Raw genomic sequence first — 22154 nt, 5'->3', positions numbered from 1 at the left:
AATCAATCAGTTTTCGTAAAATTTATTTCCCCAATTCACTTTCTGTGCATTCTTAGTTTAGTTGTAATAGCCCAAAATTGGGTCTAGTTGGAATAGAGGTTTCGGGACCACAAAATCCGAGATAGAAATAATTATTTTATGATTATTTTTAGGTCTATGATATGATTGCATGATTGTCTTAAAATTTCGTGAAGAAATTCTATGCATAAAGTGCTCAATTTGAAGTTAGGGACTAAATTGAATAAGTTGCAAAACTTGCATTCTAGAAGTTTCTAGTATGAAATTGCTTTGAAATATTAATTAGGAGGTCTTAAATAGAAATTTGACCAATTTCTAAGTGATGGACAAAAATTGGACATGGATGGAATTTTTAAAGTTTAGTAAGGAAGGGCATTTTGGTCATTTGGTATTTAAAAGAAATAAAAAGGGAAAATAAAGCCAAAAGTGACTCATCTTTTTCATGGAGGCAGAAATTAGCATGGGGGAAGCCATGGATAGGGTTTTCAAGCTTTCCAAGCTCAATAGTAAGTCCGTTCTAACCCCGGTTTTCAAGTTCTTTATGTTTTTGGAATCCCAGTAATTTGATTAAGCTTATTCTAGCAATAATTTAAGCTAGGGTTCATATTTGGAAAAATACCCATAGGTGAAATGTGTTTATTTTTCTATTTTATGATAGAATATGAGGTTTTAAATTATGTTAGACAACTTGTGCTACTCGATTTTGAGTGAAAACGAGTAAAAGGGCTTAATCGGTAAAAATACCTAATATTCATAAGTATATGTTAGAGTGAGAATTTGATGTTCCCATAGAAGGTAAAAGTGATCAGCATGTCATAAAACATAAGAATAAGGGATGAAGTTTAATTCCTGAGCCTAGGGGCAAAAGTGTAAATATGCAAAAGTTTAGGGGAAAAATTGTAATTTTTCCAAAGTTTGAGTTAAGGACTGTTTTGAATAGTACATTAATTAAATAAGTAAAATATGATGTTTTAGATCTCGAAAAACGAGATTTGAACCTAGAATGAGAGAAAAATCAAAAATTGGGAAAGTTGGTAAAATGGCCGTTTTAGTATCGAGGTAAGTTCATATGTATAATAAGCATTAATTTTTGAATGTTTCAATGTAAATTTGATATATTTATTATGATTTCGAGGTGTTGAAAGTATGTAAGTTGGTATGATAATAATACTGACAATAATGTTGTAATTTATATTTGAAAGTTAAATTTAGTGAATTAATTGAATTATTTTAAATTAAATGATTATGATGCCAAGTTTATGAACTGATTTAAAAATATGTCTATGGTACATGAAGTGCATTGAATTATCATACATAAATGTGATTTCTATGATTATGGATATTATGAGAAATTGTAAGTTCATATGATTTTTAATAAGGCAATGTGTAATTTAATGTTATTGCCTTGATATTAAATAAGATGTAAGTTTATATGTAAGTAATACATCAATATTACTTGTATTATGATATTTTATAATAATATTGGAAATATGTTTGTGGATAATTACTTGATTGGTGAAATTTTTGGAAATGAAAAAGAAATCCCGGTTGAACCTTCGGAAAGATTGGATGATACAGATAGTATGTAGCTAGGTCACATGTATGATGCTGAGTGCACATCATGTGTACAAGAGAGCTACAAGACATTATGATGTAGCTAGGTCGCATGAGTGATACTATGTGTACTCCATGTAGACAAGAGAGCTACGGGATATATGTAGCTAGGTCGCATGCGTGGTTCCAGGTGAAGGACACCATGTAGACAAGAGAGCAATGAGATAAATTGGCTAGGTCACATGGGTGGTACTGAGTGTTCACCATGTGTACAAGAGAGCCAAACTATATGATGGGTGGAGCCATGTGCTAAAACCACCAAGTATCGAGGATTGATCTGAAGTGTTCAACGGGAGACTCTCTATGTATTGCTTTGTGAGTTTTGTGATGAATAAGTGCAGGAACTTGGTTATGTGAATGATGTGTTCATTAAGTGACCAGGATGTGGTAAGGTTATAAACAAGTAAGTTATACATGAGGATGATTTTACGGTGACCTTGTGATCATGGGCCTATACTTGTGATGTATGAAATGTGGTGAAAATGATTTGTGACATGTATGTTAAAATGAGGTTAATACAAAGAAAGTGTGAAAGAGTGAATTAGCAATAAAAGCTGTTTTGGACAAGATAGCGGGCGTGATTTTGAAAAATCACCAAAAATAGTAAAAATTTAATCATAGACTGAATGAGATATCAAATTAAATCTTAATGAGTCTATCTTCATATAAAAGAAACAGAGCAAGAAAACGATCCTATATTTTGAGATATTTATGTTTTTGTGAGACTAGTTCAAAATGATTACGTGATACCCTGTTCTAACTTTGGAAAATAAAAAAATTTGGATAAAAATAATTAGAGGCTTAAAATTATATTTTTGAAATCCCTAATGAGTCTATTTTCAAGATAAATCAACAAGAACATTATCCGAGTTCTGTACTATGAGATAATTAATTTGTAGTGAAGAGAGGTCAGAACTGTCAGAAAGTGAAACAAGGGAAATTTTAATGAATAAACTGTGTTAATTGGCTGAACCAAAAATTATGAAAATTTTATGGTAGAAAGATATGTGAGTCTAGATTTAGGGGAAATTTACAGATCTTAATTTGGAGCTCTGTAGCTTGAATTATAAATAAGTAAGTGACTATGACTCGTGTGGACAGTTTGATGTGAGCATTTATTAGTAAATTGTGAAATCGTACTTACAAGAATGCTATATACATTAAGGATGTGGAATGCAGAGGAGGAGGAGGAAAATAAATATATGTGGAATACATGGAAACTATGGTATATGAAATATTGATATAATGAAATAAATGATATGTGTTTATAAGAAAACAGAAAGAGAATGATATGTATCATGACATGTATATATATATATATATATATGACTAGTCTCAATGTAATGCTTGTTGGGTATGGAGTTGAATTGAAATGTTTCAGGCAAACATGTTCTTTTGCGCATCTGAATTGTGATATTTTATAAAGATATGATCTAGTTTTAAATATGAATGGTTGATGATTAAACTAAAGATATTTGGTAAGATGATAATCTTGGTATAAATGTATAAGTGGTACTATAATAAACAAGGTAAAATGAGTATGAGAGACACATGTATGATGACATACAAATGCTATGTTTGTGGTTTAATTGAGAATATTTAATCATTAAATGAATACCATGTTATATGCTTTTGATTTTGTATAGGTGTGTAAGAGATTAAGGTTGACGAAAGCTTGGAAAATAGCCTAGGTATATTCCATACAGGCAGAGACACGGCCATGTGTCTCAGCCATGTATGAAACACGACTTTGGGACACGGGCATGTGCAGCCTTAAAGCATGAAATTTCCAAGATTTTTGTAAGTTCTCGATTTAGTCCCGAGCCCTTTCTAAAGTATGTTTTGGGCTTCGTAGACTCAAACAAGGGACTATGTGTAAGTGAATGAATGTTTTGAAATATGAATGAAATTTTATGGCCCGTATTTTAGTTTAGTGTTTGTATGTTTGTCCGGTAACGCCTCGTACCTTATCCCGACCTCAGGTACGGGTAAAGGGTGTTACATTAATAATTAGTTTAGATAAAACAAATCCCTTTATTTTTAGGCTAGATAATAAAAAGAAAGTTAATACTAGTACTTTTAGTTCCTTTGGGTTCAACATTCCAGTCTTTCCATAAGCTATACTATTGTTCGATAGGTGCGCTTGCCTTTGTCGTGATAATAGTTAGTTTTCAAAAACGGTTATTCATAAGTTTTAAAACTTATCAAGATTTGTTCACATACAATTTTTGGCACCGTTGCCAGGGAATTAAGATATTAGGAACACTTAATTTTTACTACTTTAGCCATTTATTTTATTGCAATTTAAATTTTATTTTGATTTTTGTTACTAAATTTTCTTTTGCCTTATGGCAGGTTTTTATAGTTTATGATTAGAAGAAACCCATCGAGACCATTGCTGTTTGATAGTGAGATCGATCGCACAGCTCGCAGAAGCCGAAGAGAAATAAGGCGAAGCCTAAGATTCACAGAGGAAGAGCAAGATTACGATATTTCCACCACAACCGAGAAGATGGCTAAAAATCAAGAAAATCCGCTACCTCCTGTGATTGCTTGTAACACCCTGAATTTGGGCCTAGAAGTTTTAGGCCTTGAGCATGGGAGCGGTTGAAGGCAGCTTATAATATTCTGTTGTGCGTGAAAATTTCGTTAATGAAGGCTTGTTTTAGTGGTTAACTGTCTTTGAGAAGTGTTGGAGAAGTCACGGGTTCAAACACGGACTCTAGCAAAAATTTTGGTTTAAGGTGAATCAACCACAGGTGTAGTAGGTAGGCCTTAAGAATATTGTTGGAGAAATTGTGACACAAAAGCCTTGTGGCTTAGTGGCAAGTAGCGTGTGGAGCATTTAAGGGGAGGCATGGGTTCAAATCCCATGGCAAGCAAAAAGCATTTATTTTGCTAACAGGGGGCGACAAGAGTTGGTGTTGAATTTAAACTCTGATGATGGAGGGATCCCACATCGGGAAGCTAACATAAGAGTGGATGCGAAGCTGGCTTTAAATATAGAGAACCATGAGGAGAGTAAATGTACCTTTCTTGCTGATCCCTTTCGCTTTATGGCGTGCTCATTTGGGTTGGGCGTCGGCTAAGAGTGCTCGAAGCGTGGATTAACTCCAGTCTCCAATCAGGTGTGTATTTCTCACTACTCTAGCTGTAGGATGGCTACTTCGGGCCGCAATGGGCCGAAAGGGGCCATGTGAGCCCAATGGGCCTACGGGCCCAATTCGATAAGTTGTTTGATTGTGTAGTAAATATTGGACTAGGCTAGGTGAACCTCATATCTGTGGCTAGATTTGGGCTAAAAGGGCCACAATAGTGTTTGGGCCTATTTGGGCCGAGAATAGGCTTTAGGGCCATTCGTATTGTTATCCTTGTTTAGAATACTTTAGTTTACCAAATTACCAAAATACCCCTGGTTTGTAAAATTACTAAAATGCCCTTGGTTTATAAAATCACCAAAATACCCCTGGTTTGTAAAATTACCAAAATACCCTTGGTTTACAAAACTACCAAAATACCCCTAGTTTGTAAAATTACTAAAATACCCTTTGTTTATAAAATTACCAAAATACCCCTGGTTTGTAAAATTATCAAAAGACCCCTAGTTTGTAAAATTACCAAAATATCGCTGATTTGTGAAATTACTGAAATACCCTCGACCTGTAAATTATTAAAATACCCTCGACTTGTAAATTACCAAAGTACCCTTGATTTACAGAATTATCGTTTTACCCTCGATTTACAAAATTACCAAAATACCCCTGTAGGGTAGAATTACCTAATACCCACAGGGGTAGAATTACTAGAATACCCACAGTAGGGTAGAATTAGAAATACCCTGTAGGGTAGAATTACTGCAATACCCACAGTAGGGTAGTATTACCAAATACCCACGTAGGGTTGAATTCTTGAAATACCCACAGGGGTAGAATTATCATAATACCCCTATAGGGTAGAATTAGAAATACCCCGTGGGGTAGAATTACTAAAATACCCCGAGGGTGGAATTACCGAGATACCTTGTGGGGTAAAATTACCATTTTGCCCCAAGGTGTTAAATGACTATTTTGCCCTTGTGGCCAAGTGACTAACTTGGACCGTGTGGTTGATTTAATTTGATTGTGAATATATGTTGGTATATGAATGGCTTGACTGTGATTGTTTGATTCAAATATGGGTATGACATTCTGCATACATGACATGTTGCATGGGTTGGGATTTTGTACGGAAGAAGATCTGACCTGTTAGGATCGCATGGTTGCTTGACGACTGTGGATCCACCGAAGGCTTAAGAGCTGTATATTCATACTGATTTGATAAGGTCGCACAGGTCGCCCAAGATGACTGTGGACCGATCAATGGCTGAGTGCCGATCGTATTTACCTGAGGCTATATGCCAACTATATTACCATCGCTGATGGCTATGTGCCTAACATGATACAGCTACCGATGGCTTAAAGCCTTCTGATTATGGCTTTGTGTCAACCTACATATGGCTCTGTGCCAACTCGATTATGGTACATGTGCCAAACGTATTTGCCTAAGGCTATGTGCCAATATATGGTTATTGACGACTCTGTGTCGATCACATTTACCTAGGGTTGTGTGCCGGTTATGTTACTCTAGTTGATGGCTATGTGCCTAACATAATGCAGTTATCGATGGATTTATGCCACGTACTCTATTAAGTGGCTTTGCCACATTATCTGTTTCTGGTGGTTATGCCACAAATATCTATTCTGGTGGCTTTGCCACAATATCTGTATCTGGTGACTCTGTCACAATATCTGATAACTGAGCAGCAATGCTGCAACTATGGAGTGTAGGGCTGGGTGGGTTGAGTTATTCCCCACATGGAGTGTAGGGCTGGTACGGGTGGAGTGTAGCGGTTGGTTATAGGCTGGATTGGGTTGGGATTGCATTCACATTCTGATTTTTGATTCTGTTACTTGATACTAATTTTGATTTTGATTCTATTACATGATACTGATTCTGATTCTGATTCTGTCACCTAATTTTGATTCTGATTCTGATTCTAGTTCTGATAATGTTTCTTATTCTGTAATGGGTTAAAGCCCATCTGGTACTGTCTGTTAAAATGGGCTAAGGCCCAATTGATACTGAAACTGTAAGTAGGGCTGGGACCAACTTTTAATTCTTTTATATGACTGATTGTTCCTTTTATATAGTAGGGGATTTCACACTGAGTTTTCGTAAACTCACCCCGTTTATTAACCTTCCAGGTAATTTCCAGCCTTAGATGGATTGGGGTTGCGAGGGGCTCGGAGGAAGCCACACACACTGTTTATGTTATAGTTTTGATTATTGCTTTTAAATGTTTTTATGTGGGTTGTAGTAAAGCCGTTGTAATTTTCTGGATTTCAAATTTGGAATTTTATTTATTGTTCTTATAATTGCTAGTATTAAAACACGGTTTTCCAAAGCAACTCTTCGTTGTTCAAAACATCACGTAACATAATTGTTTTTAAATTAAGCTTCCATAGCGCCGGATTTTTACAAAGTTGTTAAGAATGTTATTCAGCTGAGGTTTTCTAACAAGGTTTAAAAAGGGTACCAGCTTTTAATTATTAAGAAGGGTTTTTAATGGAAACATGGTTTCCGAAAAACACTTCAATGTGACACGCCAGATTCGAGCCAAACTTCCAGGCCGGGTTTGGGGTGTTACATTGCTCCTGATCCAGTAAATTAGAATCCTGCTTCACGCACTATGTATGATTATGCTAAACCTACTTTAACAGGAACTGAGTCAAGTATAGTTAGGCCTACTATTGCTGCAAATAATTTTGAACTGAAACCTAACACGATTCAAATGATACAACAGTTTGTTCAGTTTGATGGTTTACAAGACGAGGACCCAAACACTCATTTGGAAAATTTTCTAAAATTCTATGACAATTGTAAAATCAATGGCATTTCTAATGATTCCATTCACCTTTGGTTATTTCCCTTTTCATTGAGGAACAAAGCTTAACAGTGGTTGAACTCGTTACCACGAGGGTCAATCACTACTTTGGAACAAATGACCAAAGAATTTTTACTTAAATATTTTTCACCGGCTAAAATGGCTAAGTTGAGGAATGATATCTCTTCTTTTGTGTAGATGGATCTAGAAACACTCTATGATGCATGGGAGAGATACAAGGATCTATTGAGAAGGTGCCCTCACTATGGGTTACCTTTATGGTTGCAGGTTCAAACGTTTTATAATGGTGTGAAACCCTCAACAAGGCAACTTATTAACGCAGCTACTGGTGGGACTATCAATAACAAAACACCTGAAGTGGCTTACGAATTTATTGAAGAGATGTCACTAGTTAACTATCAGTGGCAAGTCATGAGAATAAAGCCAACAAAAGCAGCCGGTGTTTTCAACCTTGATTCGGTCACGATGCTCTCTAATCAGGAAGAACTTTTAAAGAAAAAAATTGACAGTTTGTGTGGTCCTACTCAGGTAAATCTAGTGATGAGATGCGATTGAAATGGAGGAGGAGTACATACAAAATATCAATCATTCAACCCCAACTTCGAGGAGGAACAAGTCCAATACAATACATGGGTAACAATAGTTCTAGATTTCAAAATAACCCATATAGTAACACATATAATATAGGTTGGAGGAACCATCCCAATTTCTCATGGAGTGGTCAAGGGAATCAAAGGCCACAACATCCTTCGGGTTTTCAACAACCTCCTTACCAACAGGAAAAGAAGCCGAACCTTGAGGAGATGCTAGAAATAACACTAAAGAATACTGAAATAACACTAAAGAATCAACAAGCATTGATCCAAGGGCTCGAAACTCAGATAGGACAGCTCGTTAAACTAATTTCTGAATGACCACAAAGTAGCCTGCCAAGTAACACTGAATCTAACCTAAGGGAACAACTCCATGCGATTACTGTTCAAGACGAGGAAGGGTTAGTTGAACCTGAACTAGAACTGAGGCAAGGAATTGTGGCAATTAAATTTTTAAAAGAGCTTTTAGCAAATAAGCGGAAGTTGGATGAGGCGTCGCATGTGGAGATGAATGCAGTTTGCTCAACCATTCTGCAAAATAAGTTGGCCAACAAATTGAAAGATCCAGGGAATTCTACGATTCCTTGTTTAATTGGTAGCTTATGTAACACCCTGATTTTTGGGCCTGGAAGTATTGGGCCTTGAGTCTGGGTTAAGGTGGAAAATGGCCCAAGAGTAAATTGGAAGTATTTGGATGTTATTATTATTATTTTGTATGTTTAGTTTAGTAATTAAATAAATTATGAAGGGTTTATGGTGTGGGAAAAAAGGCCCAAGAGTAAATTTAATTCGAGGCAATTCCTGAATTTTAATTTTGGGAGAGAGGGTTCTGGCGATATAGGCTTTTAAAGTTGAGGTGGTAAAATAGCACACAAATAAGGCCTTGGTAAAGTGGCAAGGTGGCGCCACTAAGTTCCTAAAAAAATGGCGCCTGGGAAGGAATTAAAGGTCCAAGGTTTAAGTTGCAAGGTAAGCATATTGTTACTTTTTAATTTTACGCATGTGTCGGGCATGTGATCACTTAAGTGAATTTTGACAAGGGCCTTAGGGAGGTTGGGATGATTGTTTTAGTTGATATTAGGGTTAGGTTCTTTTCCTTTTCTGTCTTGGAGAATTAGGGTTAGCCACCTGAAAGCTTTCACTGCCATTCATCTTTTCTGAGTTTTCACAAAAGCCGAAAACGCAAATTCGTTCTCCTTGGTGCCGATTTCTTCTTCCTCTATTTCATCCATTTTCTTTCTTCCTTTTTTCTTTTTCTTCTAGCCAAAACCTTCTGATCACCTTACTCACCTCCTCTGTCGATCCCATCCTCCATAAAACCTCCATAGCCGATTACTATAAAAGCCGAAATCCCGAAAACTCACTTCTTGTGCCGATTTCTCCAAGCCAAAATCCTTCAGTTATTTTTGTTCTTTTTGATCAACTTTCATATTATCTAAACCCTTAGTATCTGTCGGCAACATTAGTTCAAACTTATAGCTTCAAATCGTCATCTTCTTCATCACTTAAAAAGCCAAAATACCATAGATTTAGGGACTTATAGCTGAAACTTCAGATCTCTTGGATTCTAGGTCTACTATCATTTAGAGGATAGATCTACATCAGATCTGCATAGAAATCAAAGAGGAATAAGTGGTAAGTGCTCAACACCTCAGATCTAGTCTTATTTACAATTTAGAAAAGCCGAAGTCCCTAAAATCTAGGGAGGCTGTCGATTTGGGCATAGGGCTTTAAGGGTCTTTAACCGATAATTTCTTTTGGTGATTAGTGTCTTCTAAAGGTTTGATCGAAGGCTTGGATCTTTGGAACAACTACACTTAGATCTAGTCATCGTTTTTCGACAAAAAGGTAAGATTCTAAAGGCTTTAGGGGCATGGTTCGAATATGGGTTGCTGAATATTGGGACTGGTTGTTGTGGGCTGCAATCTAAGAATTGTGGTAATCAATTGTAGGACATCATAAGGGATCTCAGTAGCATTCATCGCGAAACAGGTGTGTATCGAGCACCCTCTTATAGTTCAATTTGGAAAAAGTCGAAATGCCAAAATTTCGGCATTTCGTGGGCTTGTGAGTGTGCGAGTGCTCACAAGACATTTAGAAATCGCTAGATCTGAAATCGTAAAGTGGTAAGTTAGTCGTGTGTGAAATTTCGTGCACTTTGGTAATGGGGCTCGATGACTAAAATGGGCCCAATGGGCTTACGGGCCCAAACGAGAAAAAAAGGATAATAAAAAATAGGCAACAAGTATGTTCTATTAGACTGTGGAATCGAAACTGCTTAAACCGATAAACTGGTCATAAAATGTGAACTAAATGGGCTTAAATTGCTAGTGGACACTGTAAGGCCCATTAGGGGTGTTAGGCCCCAATGGCTAAAATTGTGAAATTGAGATAAATAAATTACTGCGATGACAAATGGGCTAGTAAGGACCGTAACATTCATGAGAACCCTTAAAACTGATAAAAGTACTGAAATACCTGTATAGGTGGAAAGTTTACAGTTTTACCCCTAGGGGTAAGGTTGACCTGAATGCATGTTTGACTGTTACTATTTACTGCATGCCATGTTATTATTATTGATGCATGGGATTGGGTTATTGATGGAGGAAGTACTGAAAGTGGCTTGACCATGTACTGGAGGCTTTGCCTCAACTTACTGATATCTGAGCAGCAATGTTGCAACTGTGGAATGTAGGGCTGGGTGGGTTGAGCTATTCCCTACATAGAGTGTAGTGTGACACCCCTAATGTGACCCTAGTCGGAAAGTGGTTTCGGGACCACAAAACCGAGTCATAAAAAATAATTAACCGTCATACTTAATGCTTATTATATGTATATATGCATGTGTGAAAATTGCATGTTTGAATTTTGTTAATTGAAAGTGAGTTTTATTAAATAGGACTTATGTGTGACACTTTTGAAATGTGATAGGTTAATCTATAAGGATCTATTAATGCATGTTAGGAAATGCTTGTACTTGCATGTCAAATTACCCAAAATGTTAGGTAGTGGCCGGCCATGCTATGGGTTAAAACATATTATAAACATTTTGTGTTAAAATGTTGTGTGAGAAATAATAAAATACTAGTTAATGGGAGGAGAAACCAAAGTTGTCTCACCCTTGCTCCTCCAATGCCGTGACTTGAGGGAGGAAGAAGAAAGTTGGGGTTGCTTTAATTTTTGGCTTAGAAGATGGCTAGAAGGAGGAAAAACTATGGTTTTAGCTAGTTAGGTAGCTGAAATTTCAAGTAACTTGGTAATCCATCGAAGAAGAAGAAGAGGGCTGCAACAAAAAGAAAAATGGAGACAGTTTGCATGTTGAAGAAAACTAAGGATTTAGCTTGTTTAAGAGTTGTATCCTAAGTTGGTAAGCTTTCTAAGCTCCCCTCTATCTTTAACTTTGTTGTAAAGAAAAATGATGATGGATTGTGGTTGGAAGGCATGAATGCGGGTTGTAGAAAAGAAAAGCTCTTTGATTAGTTGTAAAATTACTCTTGTCCAATTTTGTGCCTTCGTTATCTTGTCCAAAATTTGAACAAATTAATGGTTCTATTTTCATGCCGATTAGGGGTTGATAAATTGAGTCTAATAGCTAAAATATTATGTTATTCTTACTAAGTTTCAGTTGTTAGTAGTGGCGTAACAATTTGACAATTAAATGCATAAATGATCTGCTGAAGCTGCAGCTTGAAAACAAATTGTTCCAGCATGTAAATGCTGATTTGAATGTCTTGTAATATGTGGAGGAATTGGTCTGCTGCATGTTTGAAATAAAAGAAAACAATGGTTGTTAAATATTAGTTTTGTTGCTAATCGAATGGGTTTAATTCATTGTTCAAGGGCTATAAATTGGTGTTAATTAAGCTATTCGGATGGTCTAATAAAACAACTGAATGTTAAATAATGCTTGCTGTCAGATTGAAATTATGCTAGAAGGTTGAACAATTGTTGTTCAAATGGAATTTTGGAGTGTTTAATGGACTCCATGTTGCTAAAATTTACATGAATAGAAATTTCTAAGCTTAAATTGTAAGAATTTGAGTTGCGTGGTTTAAATTGTCAAAGATGCATTTGGCAATTGATTATAATTTGTTAAAGGGTGTAAAGTATTGGTAGTTCTAAATGGTACATAGTTAAATGAAGATGGAAGCTTGATAAACTTTTATTTAGAATGGAAGTAGGAGAAATGTGTATTCGGCCATGTTGTGATGAGTTGAATTTGAATGGTTGATGCCTTAGTTTATAAATGGTCATTAGATGAGTTTTAAACTTGTTAAAGTTTGATAATTTGGGGGTGTTAAGTTGGGGAAAACGTGTAATAAAAATGGGTTGATAACGTTTGTTTGTTAATTGATGTTTGCACCTTAAATAGTTGAAATAAAGCTTGCCGATTATGATTAAATGTTTAAATTGTAATGGTCATATATAGGTATATATATATATATGCCTTATGTATGTACCATGTACACATAAGGACATTCGGCAATATGATTAAATTCATGTATAAGGAAGCATGATAAATTAAGTGACTCATTGCTTGTGAATGTGAATTAGATATAAATTAAATAAGCATGAAATCGAGTCATGGCATGTTTTATTAAATATGATACATATTGAAGTCTATTGTTTTAGATATAGATTAAATGATATGTGATTGCCAAATGTGATTGTTAAGTGAATAATATTAGTTAAGTACTAAAGCAAATCTATTTTTTTACTTAAGTTTAAGAGCAAAGAGGATCAAAGTCGGATAGGGGAAAAGAGAAAGTAAACGAATAGCCGTGGATATCTAGTCGTCGACCACTTCCGAGCTAAGTTTTAAGTGATTAAACGTTGAGTAAATTCAATCATAATAGGACATAATGAGTTGATTTAATAAGATATGATGTGGCCATGATATGTCTTAAACTCAAATGGTAAGTTCATAAGTGTTTAGACTTGGAAATTTAAGAGCAAATTGTAATAATTTGCTTAGGACAGCAGCAGTAATGTGATTTTAGAAAATCACTATAAATTGTTGGTGTGGAATTATAGGCTGAATAAAATATGTAATCAAATCTTAATTAGTCTAGTTTCTTATAAAAGAGACCGTGTAAGCAAAGAAATTTCTTATAAAGAGATATTTAAAGTTGTGTGAGACAGTGTCAGAATGACTCCGAAATCCCCTGTTCTGTTTTTAGAAAATCATTATAAATTGTACAAAAATGTTTATAAGATAAAATTTATATGCTTAGACTCCTTAATGAGTCTAATTTCAAATGAAATCAAATAGAACATATTTTGAATTCTGTACAATGAGAAATTTGATTCGTAGTGAAGACTGGTCAGATTAGTCAAATAGTGAAACAGGGGAAACTTTAAGAAAAATCTGGTATTGATTGGCCAAACCTAAAATTCTGAAAATTTTATGGATGGAAGATATATGAGTCTATATTCAGGGAAAATTAACGTCAATTGATTTTGAGTTTTGTAGCTCTAGTTATAAATAATTTAGTGACTATTGCTCAGGAAAACAACTTGTAGTGAATATGTGATTTTGTTGTAAACATTGATGAAACTATTTGAGTTGCTTATAAGCTATTGCTGAAATTGATGTACAAGATAAATATATATATGTGTGGTAAAGCCGAATGGCTAGTGTGATATATGTATGAGATATATATCTGTGGTAAAGCCGAATGGCTAATGTGAAATATATATGAGATATGTATATGTGGTAAAGCCGAATGGCTAGTGTGAAATATGTATGAGATATGTATATGTGGTAAAGCCGAATGGCTAGTGTGAAATATGTATGAGATATGTATATTTGGTAAAGCCGAATGGCTAATATGAAATATGTATGAGATATGTATATGTGGTAAAGCCGAATGGCTAATGTGAAATATATATGAGATATGTATATGTGGTAAAGCCGAATGGCTAATGTGAAATATATATGAGATATGTATATGTGGTAAAGCCGAATGGCTAGTGTGAAATATGTATGAGATATATATATGTGGTAAAGCCGAATGGCTAGTGTGAAATCTGTTTGAGATATGTATATTTGGTAAAGCCGAATGGCTAATGTGAAATATGTAGGAGATGTGTGTATATTGTGCCCAAATGACCAAATGTGAAAGGTGTGTATTATTAGATATTTGATGAGGCAAATGAATTACAAATATGACAGTCGATGTGAATGTTGTAACATGTGATTAAATGTACATGAAACTTGGAAATATATTCCGGGTAAGACCCGATGACTACGTGTGGAGATTATGTCCGGGTAAGACCCGATGACTACGTGTGGAGATTTTGTCCGAGTAAGACCCGATAACTACGTGTGGGGACTATTCGAGCTAAAGGTTTCGCTGAAGATTTGAGTAAAGCATAAGATTATACGACTTCACAGTAACAATTGGTAATAAATACGTTCAATGCGTTAAGTTGGTCAGGTATGTATTTTGAGATTATATTTAAGCTTGATTTGGACTAAATCACAAGGTCGTTATGTGATGCATATGTGAGTAAAGCAATAAGACTGTTCTATGATTATTGTGCATTTGGTCAATGTGGAAAGTTAGGTGAAAATATGTAATGTACCTATGTTTATAAGAGATCACTATTAAGTGAGAATTTATCTGCCTATTATATATGATGAGATGTGCATATTTGGTAAAGGGATGGTATGCCCGAAGGAAGAGTGAAATAAAAATACGAACAACTATGTTATAATTTGATTGTTATATGTTGACACTGCTTAAAACTTACTAAGCATTGTAATGCTTACTCCGTTTACTTTGTTTCCTCTGTTTTATAGATCTCATTTGGAAGCTACTGCTCGGGGATCATCGACAACTAGTCACACTATCACTATCCACCGTTTCGTCTTCGCTATGTTTTGGATTATCTTATGGCATGTATAGAATAGACTAGTAGTGGGAGGATATTTTGGTTAATGTATATAAGCTATCGAATATGACATCTTTTGAATGTTTACTTTTATAAGTTTTTTTTTTTTTTAAAAATTTTATCTCTGGTTGTGTCTAGCAATTATCCAATTGAATGATCTTTACTTCAAGAAAATGAAAAAAATTTTTACTGTACTGATATGAGTTTCAAGTCCGGTAATGCCCCTTTACCTATTCCGGCGACGGATACGGGATAGGGGTGTTACATGTAGGGCCGGTACGGGTGGAGTGTAGTGGTTGGTTATAGGCTGGGTTGGGCTTGCATAATGAATATGTCTGTTTTGTTCTGGAATGGGCCTATGGGCCATATTGTTATCTGAAAAGGGGCTAAGGCCCGTTTCTTCAGATTCTCGAAAAGGGCTTGACCCGATACCATTATTATCTGAATATGGCTTAGGCCCAATGGGCTTGAGCTGACTTGGCCTTTGGATGGGTTTTCCATACAGACTGAGTTTTCCAAACTCACCCCCCTTTTCTCTTCCATCCTTCCAGGTGAGCCCTAGTTGGTTGGAGCTGGGCGAGATTCAAAGTGGCCACGAAGATTAAATTTCTGGTTTTTTTAAATAATTTTCAATTATCTTCCTTTTAAATTTCGCATTTATTTTTTATTTTTTATATTTTGGTTAAAGTTGTAATAAGGCCGCTCTATTATTTTTATTTTGGGTTTTTCAATTGGTTAGCTCTAGGGCGCATTTTATAAAAGTTACTTATTTTCAAAATATCACGATAACCGAGCAAAGCTTCCGCAACGTAAATGTTTTCAAAGGAAATAAATATTTTAAATAGACCTAAACTTAATTTGTTGTTCGTGGACAAGTAGTAAGCTTAAAGTGTGGCAATGGATGTGTGCATGTCTAGGATTGGATCATGGAAGAGCTAGGTACTTAAGCAGTCTAATTGACTTACCTCCTCTTTTCTTGAATCCTACCTGGTGCGCAGCTTCCATTCACTTTAATTTAAAACGAAAATGTTCTTTAAACACTAAGAAAGATTTTAGATAAAACATGTCTTCTCTAATAACGCTTCAATGTGACATGCCAAATTCGGTCGTAACATTTAGGCCGGGTTTGGGGTGTTACATTTAGTGGTATCAGAGCCCGGTTACAACAACTCGGCTGTGGATTAGGGTCCGAAAAGTTTTTCGAAAAACTTTGCTAAACTTAGGCCCAAGAAGGGTATTTTGGAAATGGTTTTGGAAAATTCTTTTCAAAGATATTTTACAAGGTAGACATGTTTTAAGCTTCAACCTTAAAGTGGTTTAAGTTTTTCTAGGTTTTCGAAATTTGATAACTGAAGAAGTGGCACACTGAATCCCAGGCACCAAGTTTGTAAGTATTTTTATTCTGTACTGTTCTGAAATATTGTTATACTAGTACAGATAGTACTGACACCCTACTATGATTCTGTAGTTAGGGTAATACTAAAACTGTAGAAACTGAGACAGTAGGGAAAACTGAAAACTTTAGAAGACTGAGACTGTAGCTAGGATACGATACTACAAAAACAAGAACTTTAAAATACTCTTTATGCATAGGACATCTGTATAAATACTGAAATTTTTGAATCGAGATCTTGGTAATTATTGTTATGCATGTGCCGGGCATGTGATCACTTAAGTGAATTTCGGCAAGGGCCTTAAGGAGGTTGGGCCGATTGTTTTAGTTGATATTAGGGTTATGTTCTTTTCTTTTTCTGTCTTGGAGAATTAGGGTTAGCCACCTGAAAGCTTTCACTGCCATTCATCTTTTCTGAGTTTTCACAAAAGCCGAAAACGCAAATTCGTTCTCCTTCGTGCCGATTTCTTCTTCCTCTATTTCATCCATTTTCTTTCTTCCTTTTTTCTTTTTCTTCTAGCCAAAACCTTCTGATCACCTTACTCACCTCCTCTGTCGATCCCATCCTCCACAAAACCTCCATAGCCGATTACTATAAAAGCCGAAATCCCGAAAACTCACTTCTTGTGCCGATTTCTCCAAGCCAAAATCCTTCAGTTATTTTTGTTCTTTTTGATCAACTTTCATATTATCTAAACCCTTAGTATCTGTCAGCAACATTACTTCAAACTTATAGCCTCAAATCGTCATCTTCTTCATCACTTAAAAAGCCGAAATACCATAGATTTAGGGACTTATAACCGAAACTTCAGATCTCCTGGATTCGATTTCTACTATCGTTTGGAGGATAGATCTGCATCAAATTTGTGTAGAAATCAAAGAGGAATAAGTGGTAAGTGCTCATCACCTCAGATCTAGTCTTATTTTACAATTTAGAAAAGCCGAAGTCCCTAAAATCTAGGGAGGCTATTGATTTGGGCATAGGGCTTTAAGGGTCATTAACCGACGATTTCTTTTGGTGATTAGCGTCTTCTAGAGGTCTGATCGAAGGCTTGGAACTTTGGAACAACTAGACTTAGATCTAGTCATTGGTTTTCGGCAAAAAGGTAAGATTCTAAAGGTTTTAGGGGCATGGTACGAATATGGGTTGCTGAATATTGGGATTGGTTGTTGTGGGTTGCAATCTAAGAATTGTGGTAAAAAATTGTAGGACATCGTAAGGGATCTCAATAGCAGTCGTCACGAAGTAGGTGTGTATCGAACACCCTCTCATAGTTCAATTTGGCAAAAGCTGAAATACCGAAATTTCGGCATTTCGTGGGCTTGTGAGAGTGCGAGTGCTCACAAGACGTTTAGAAATCATTAGATCTGAAATTGCAAAGTGGTAAGTTAGCCATGTGTGAAATTTCGTGCACTTTGGTAATTGGGCCTCGATGACTAAAACTGGGCCCAATAGGCTTACGGGCCCATACGAGAAAAAAAGGATAATAAAAAATAGGCAATAAGTATGTTCTGTTAGACTGTGGAATCGAAACTGCTTAAACCGGTAAACTGGTCATAAAACTTGAACTAAATGGGCTTAAATTGCTAGTGGACACTGTAGGGCCCATTAGGGGTTTTAGGGTCCAATGGCTAAAATTGTGAAATTGAGATAAATAAATTACTGCGATGACAAATGGGCTAGTAAGGACCGTAACATTCATGAGAACCCTTAAAACTGATAAAACTACTGAAATACATGTATTGGTGGAAAGTTTACAGTTTTACCCCTAGGAGAAAAATTACTGATATGCCCCTAGGGTTAAGGTTGACCTGAATGCATGTTTGACTGTTGCTATTTACTGCATGCCATGTTATTATTATCTGATGCATGGGACTGGGTTATTGATGGAGGAAGTACTGGAAATGGCTTGACCACGTCTTGGGGCTTTGCCTCAACTTATCGATATCTGAGCGACAATCTTTGCAATCTGTGGAGTGTAGAAATTTGGGTGGGTTGAGCTATTCCCCACATGGAGTGTAAGGCTAGTATGGGTGGAGTGTAGCGGTTGGTTATAGGCTGGGTTGGTCTTGCATAAACGAATATGTCTGTTTTGTTCTGGAATGGGCCTATGGTGTAACGCCCCTTATACGTGTTCCACATCGAAACAGGGTACGAGGCATTACCAGATCATAAAATATATCATTAAACGAAACTGAAATAGAAATATGTCATCCAAATAGATAATGTATCATTATAACATATGTCTTGATCAATATTAGCCAACTTCAATGGCTTGTACAAAATAATTTGGTTAAATAATGTAACCAATATTTTAAACTTAGGCAATTATGACACGTAACAAAATAACGAAGCCTACTATACATGCCATAATTCAAAAGAAATGTTTAGTTCAAATACCCAAAAGTATTGATAGTGTGGCAGATCTTCAACGATCCTTACCTCCCGAGCAATGCCGGACGACACTATAAGACAAAAGAGAGAAAAGAAAGTAAGCTTATATAGCTTAGTAAGTAAGTATATAAATAATAATTAAAGAATATAATATGTTTACACATTAACTCAAGTGTATTTACTTTTAATTTCAATATTTACTCCACTTTGATTGGGCTGTCTCTCCTGCATCATGTTCACTAAATAAACCATAACTCGAGTTACAAAACTTGAAATTTAAATCTGTAAAATTTTCCTAAAACTAGACTCATATAAATTCTTACAAATATTTTTCTAGAATTTTTGGTCCAGCCAATTAGTACATTTTATTAGTTAAAGTTTCCACTATTATATAGCTCGACTAATCTGACCTCTGTTCACTACGAGTTGAATTTCTCCCAGTACACAATTCAAATAGTCATGAAACATTTTAATTTAAAACTAGACTCAATAAGGAATCTAGACATGTAAACTATATTTCTTAATTATTGTTTTACAAGTTTTAATGATTTATAAAAGTCAGAATAGGGGATCACATAGTCAATCTGAACAAGTCACACACAAATATAAATATCTCAAAATATAGAGTTCCTTTGCTTGCTCTGTTTCTTTTATATGAAAATAAACTCATTGAACTTTAATTTCATATCTCATTCAGCCTCTAATTAAATTTATACTATTTTTGGTGATTTTTCAAAGTCACGTCACTTCTACTGTCCAAAACAGTATTATTGCAAATTCACTCTTTCACACTTTCCTTGTATTAACCTCACTTAGCATACATATCACAATTCATTTTCACCACATTTCATACAAGTATAAGTCCATGATTACAATGCCACCATAAAATTATCCCGTTGAACAATTCGGATCAATCCTCGATACTTGATGGTTTCAGCATACTGCCCCACTATCATATTTCATGTAATTCGGCTCTCTTGTACACATGGTGAACACTTAGTACCACCCATGTGACCTAGTCAGTTTATCTCGTAGCTCTCTTGTCTACATGGTGTCCTTCACTTGGAATCACACATGCAACCTAGCTACATTTATCTCTCCCGTAGCTCTCTTGTCTACATGGGATACATCCCGTATCACACATGTGACCTAGCTACCACATAGTATCTCGTAGCTTTCTTGTACACATGATGTGCACTCAGCACCATACGTGTGACCTAGCTACGCTCCATCTACATTATTCAATCTTTCCAAATGTTCAACTGAGATTTCTCTTTCTATTACTTATTTCCATTCCTCCAATAGTCGATTTATGCTTCAAAATTAGCTAAAATACATATAATAGGGTGAAATATAAAATGTAAATGAAGTTAATGTATTATTTACATACAAACTTACTTCGGTGCAAAATATAGAAATTTTGCAATTTAGTTCAAAACCTTTTTCTTCCCCCGTTCGATATCGATTCCACGCCTTTCTTGATCTATAACAACACATTTAGCTCATTTAACACTCATACTATTTATTTCAATCCAAAAATCACATTATGGAAAAATTACATTTTTGCCCCCTAACTTTTACAAAATTATGATTTTGCCCCTAGGCTCGGAAATTTAATTTCAGCCCTTATTATTATGTTTTATGACATGCTGATCATTTTTCCCTTCTATGACAACGTCAAATTCTCACTCTATCACATAGTTATAAACAATAGGTATTTTTACCAATTATGCCGTTTTGCTCGTTTTCGCTAAAAATCGCTTAGAAAAGATCGTTCTCTTCACTTCAAACATTTATATTCTACCATCAAACATCAAAATACATGCATATCATTCATGGGTAAAATTTTAAACATAAACCCTAACTCGAAATAATGGTAGAAATAGGTAGACCGAGCTATGAGGATTTCAAAAATGTAAAGAACATTAAAAACGGGGCTTGAATGCACTTACTATTGAGGTTGAAAGCTTGGGAAAAACCCTAGCTATGGAGAACATGTAAGTTTCGGCCAAGCTTGAATGAAGATGAACACATTTTTGTGTTATTTTTCCCATTTTATTCATTTAATATACAAATGACCAAAATGCCCTTACTACTAAACTTTCCTAAAATTCCATCCATGTCCTAATTTTTGTCCATATAAAGTATAATGGTCTAATTTCCATTTAAGGACCTCTACTTAAAACCCCAATTTCAATCAAGTACTTTATGAACTAGAACACACATTTTTTTTTACTTACTTCAATTTAGTCCTAAATATCAAATTAAACACCCAATGGATAAAATTTTGCGACGAAATTTTCACACAATTATGAAATCATAATATAAACACTAAAACTTAATCAAAATAATTTCTTTCAACCTCGAATTCGTGGTTTCAAAACCACTATTCTGTTTTGGCCCTAAATCGGGCTGTTACAACTCTCCTCCCTTTAGGGATTTTCGTCTCTGAAAATCTTACCGGTAAAGAGATTTGGGTACTGTTTTCTCATGGCTTCCTCCGGTTCCCACGTAGCTTCTTCTACTCGATGTCTTTGCCATAACACTTTTACTAAAGCTATACTTTTCTTTCTCAACTGGTTTACTTCTCGAGCCAAAATCTTAATCGGTTCCTCATCATAGGTCAAGTCCTATCAACTCTCAATTTCTGTTGGAGAAATCACATGTGAAGGATCAAAATGATAACGTCGGAACATTGATACATGAAACACGTTATGAATTCTTTCTAACTCTGCCGGTAAGGCCAACCGATATGCCACTGGTCCAATTCTCTCAGTAATCTCGTACGACCCAATAAAACGCGGACTCAACTTGCCTTTTCGGCTAAATCTCAGAATCTTCTTCCATGGTGACACCTTCAAGAACACTTTATCACCTACCTGGAATTCAATGTCTTTTCTTTTTAAATCTGCATATGACTTTTGTCGATCCGAAGCAGTTTTCAAGCAATCACGAATTACTTTTACTTTCTCTTCGGTTTCTTTAACTAGATCAACTCTGTGAATCTGTTTCTCACTAAGTTCGGTCCAATATAAAGGAGTCCGACACTTGCGACCATACAAGGCTTTGTACGGTGCCATCTGTATACTTGGCTGAAAACTGTTATTGTAGGCAAATTCAACCAAAGATAGATATTTCTCCCAACTGCCTTCAAATTCTAAAACACAGCATCTAAGCATATCTTCGAGTACTTGGATTACTCTTTCCGAATGACCATCTGTTTGTGGATGAAACGCGGTACTATTCAATTTTGTACCCAAAGCTTCTTGTAACTTTTTCCAGAATCTTAAGGTAAACCTC

At 35.5% G+C, this 22154-nt stretch overlaps 1 long non-coding RNA gene and 1 other non-coding gene across 2 annotated transcripts; one reads left to right on the top strand and one right to left on the bottom strand.

The window, feature by feature from the left end:
• Positions 1 to 4659: 4659 nt before the first annotated feature.
• On the top strand, positions 4660 to 7046 carry LOC128291739 (uncharacterized). Its single transcript, XR_008281563.1, has 2 exons — positions 4660 to 4760; positions 6876 to 7046. It is a non-coding gene; the product is annotated as an uncharacterized LOC128291739 (long non-coding RNA).
• A 674-nt stretch (positions 7047 to 7720) lies between these two features.
• Positions 7721 to 7827, bottom strand: LOC128292195 (small nucleolar RNA R71). The gene has a single exon (XR_008282180.1). It is a non-coding gene; the product is annotated as a small nucleolar RNA R71 (small nucleolar RNA).
• Positions 7828 to 22154: the final 14327 nt, after the last annotated feature.

Source organism: Gossypium arboreum, chromosome 4 (assembly GCF_025698485.1).
Source record: "Gossypium arboreum isolate Shixiya-1 chromosome 4, ASM2569848v2, whole genome shotgun sequence".
Taxonomy (NCBI): domain Eukaryota; kingdom Viridiplantae; phylum Streptophyta; class Magnoliopsida; order Malvales; family Malvaceae; genus Gossypium; species Gossypium arboreum.
The sequence above is the reverse complement of the archived record's forward strand: the minus strand, read 5'-3'. Positions and strand labels throughout refer to the sequence as shown.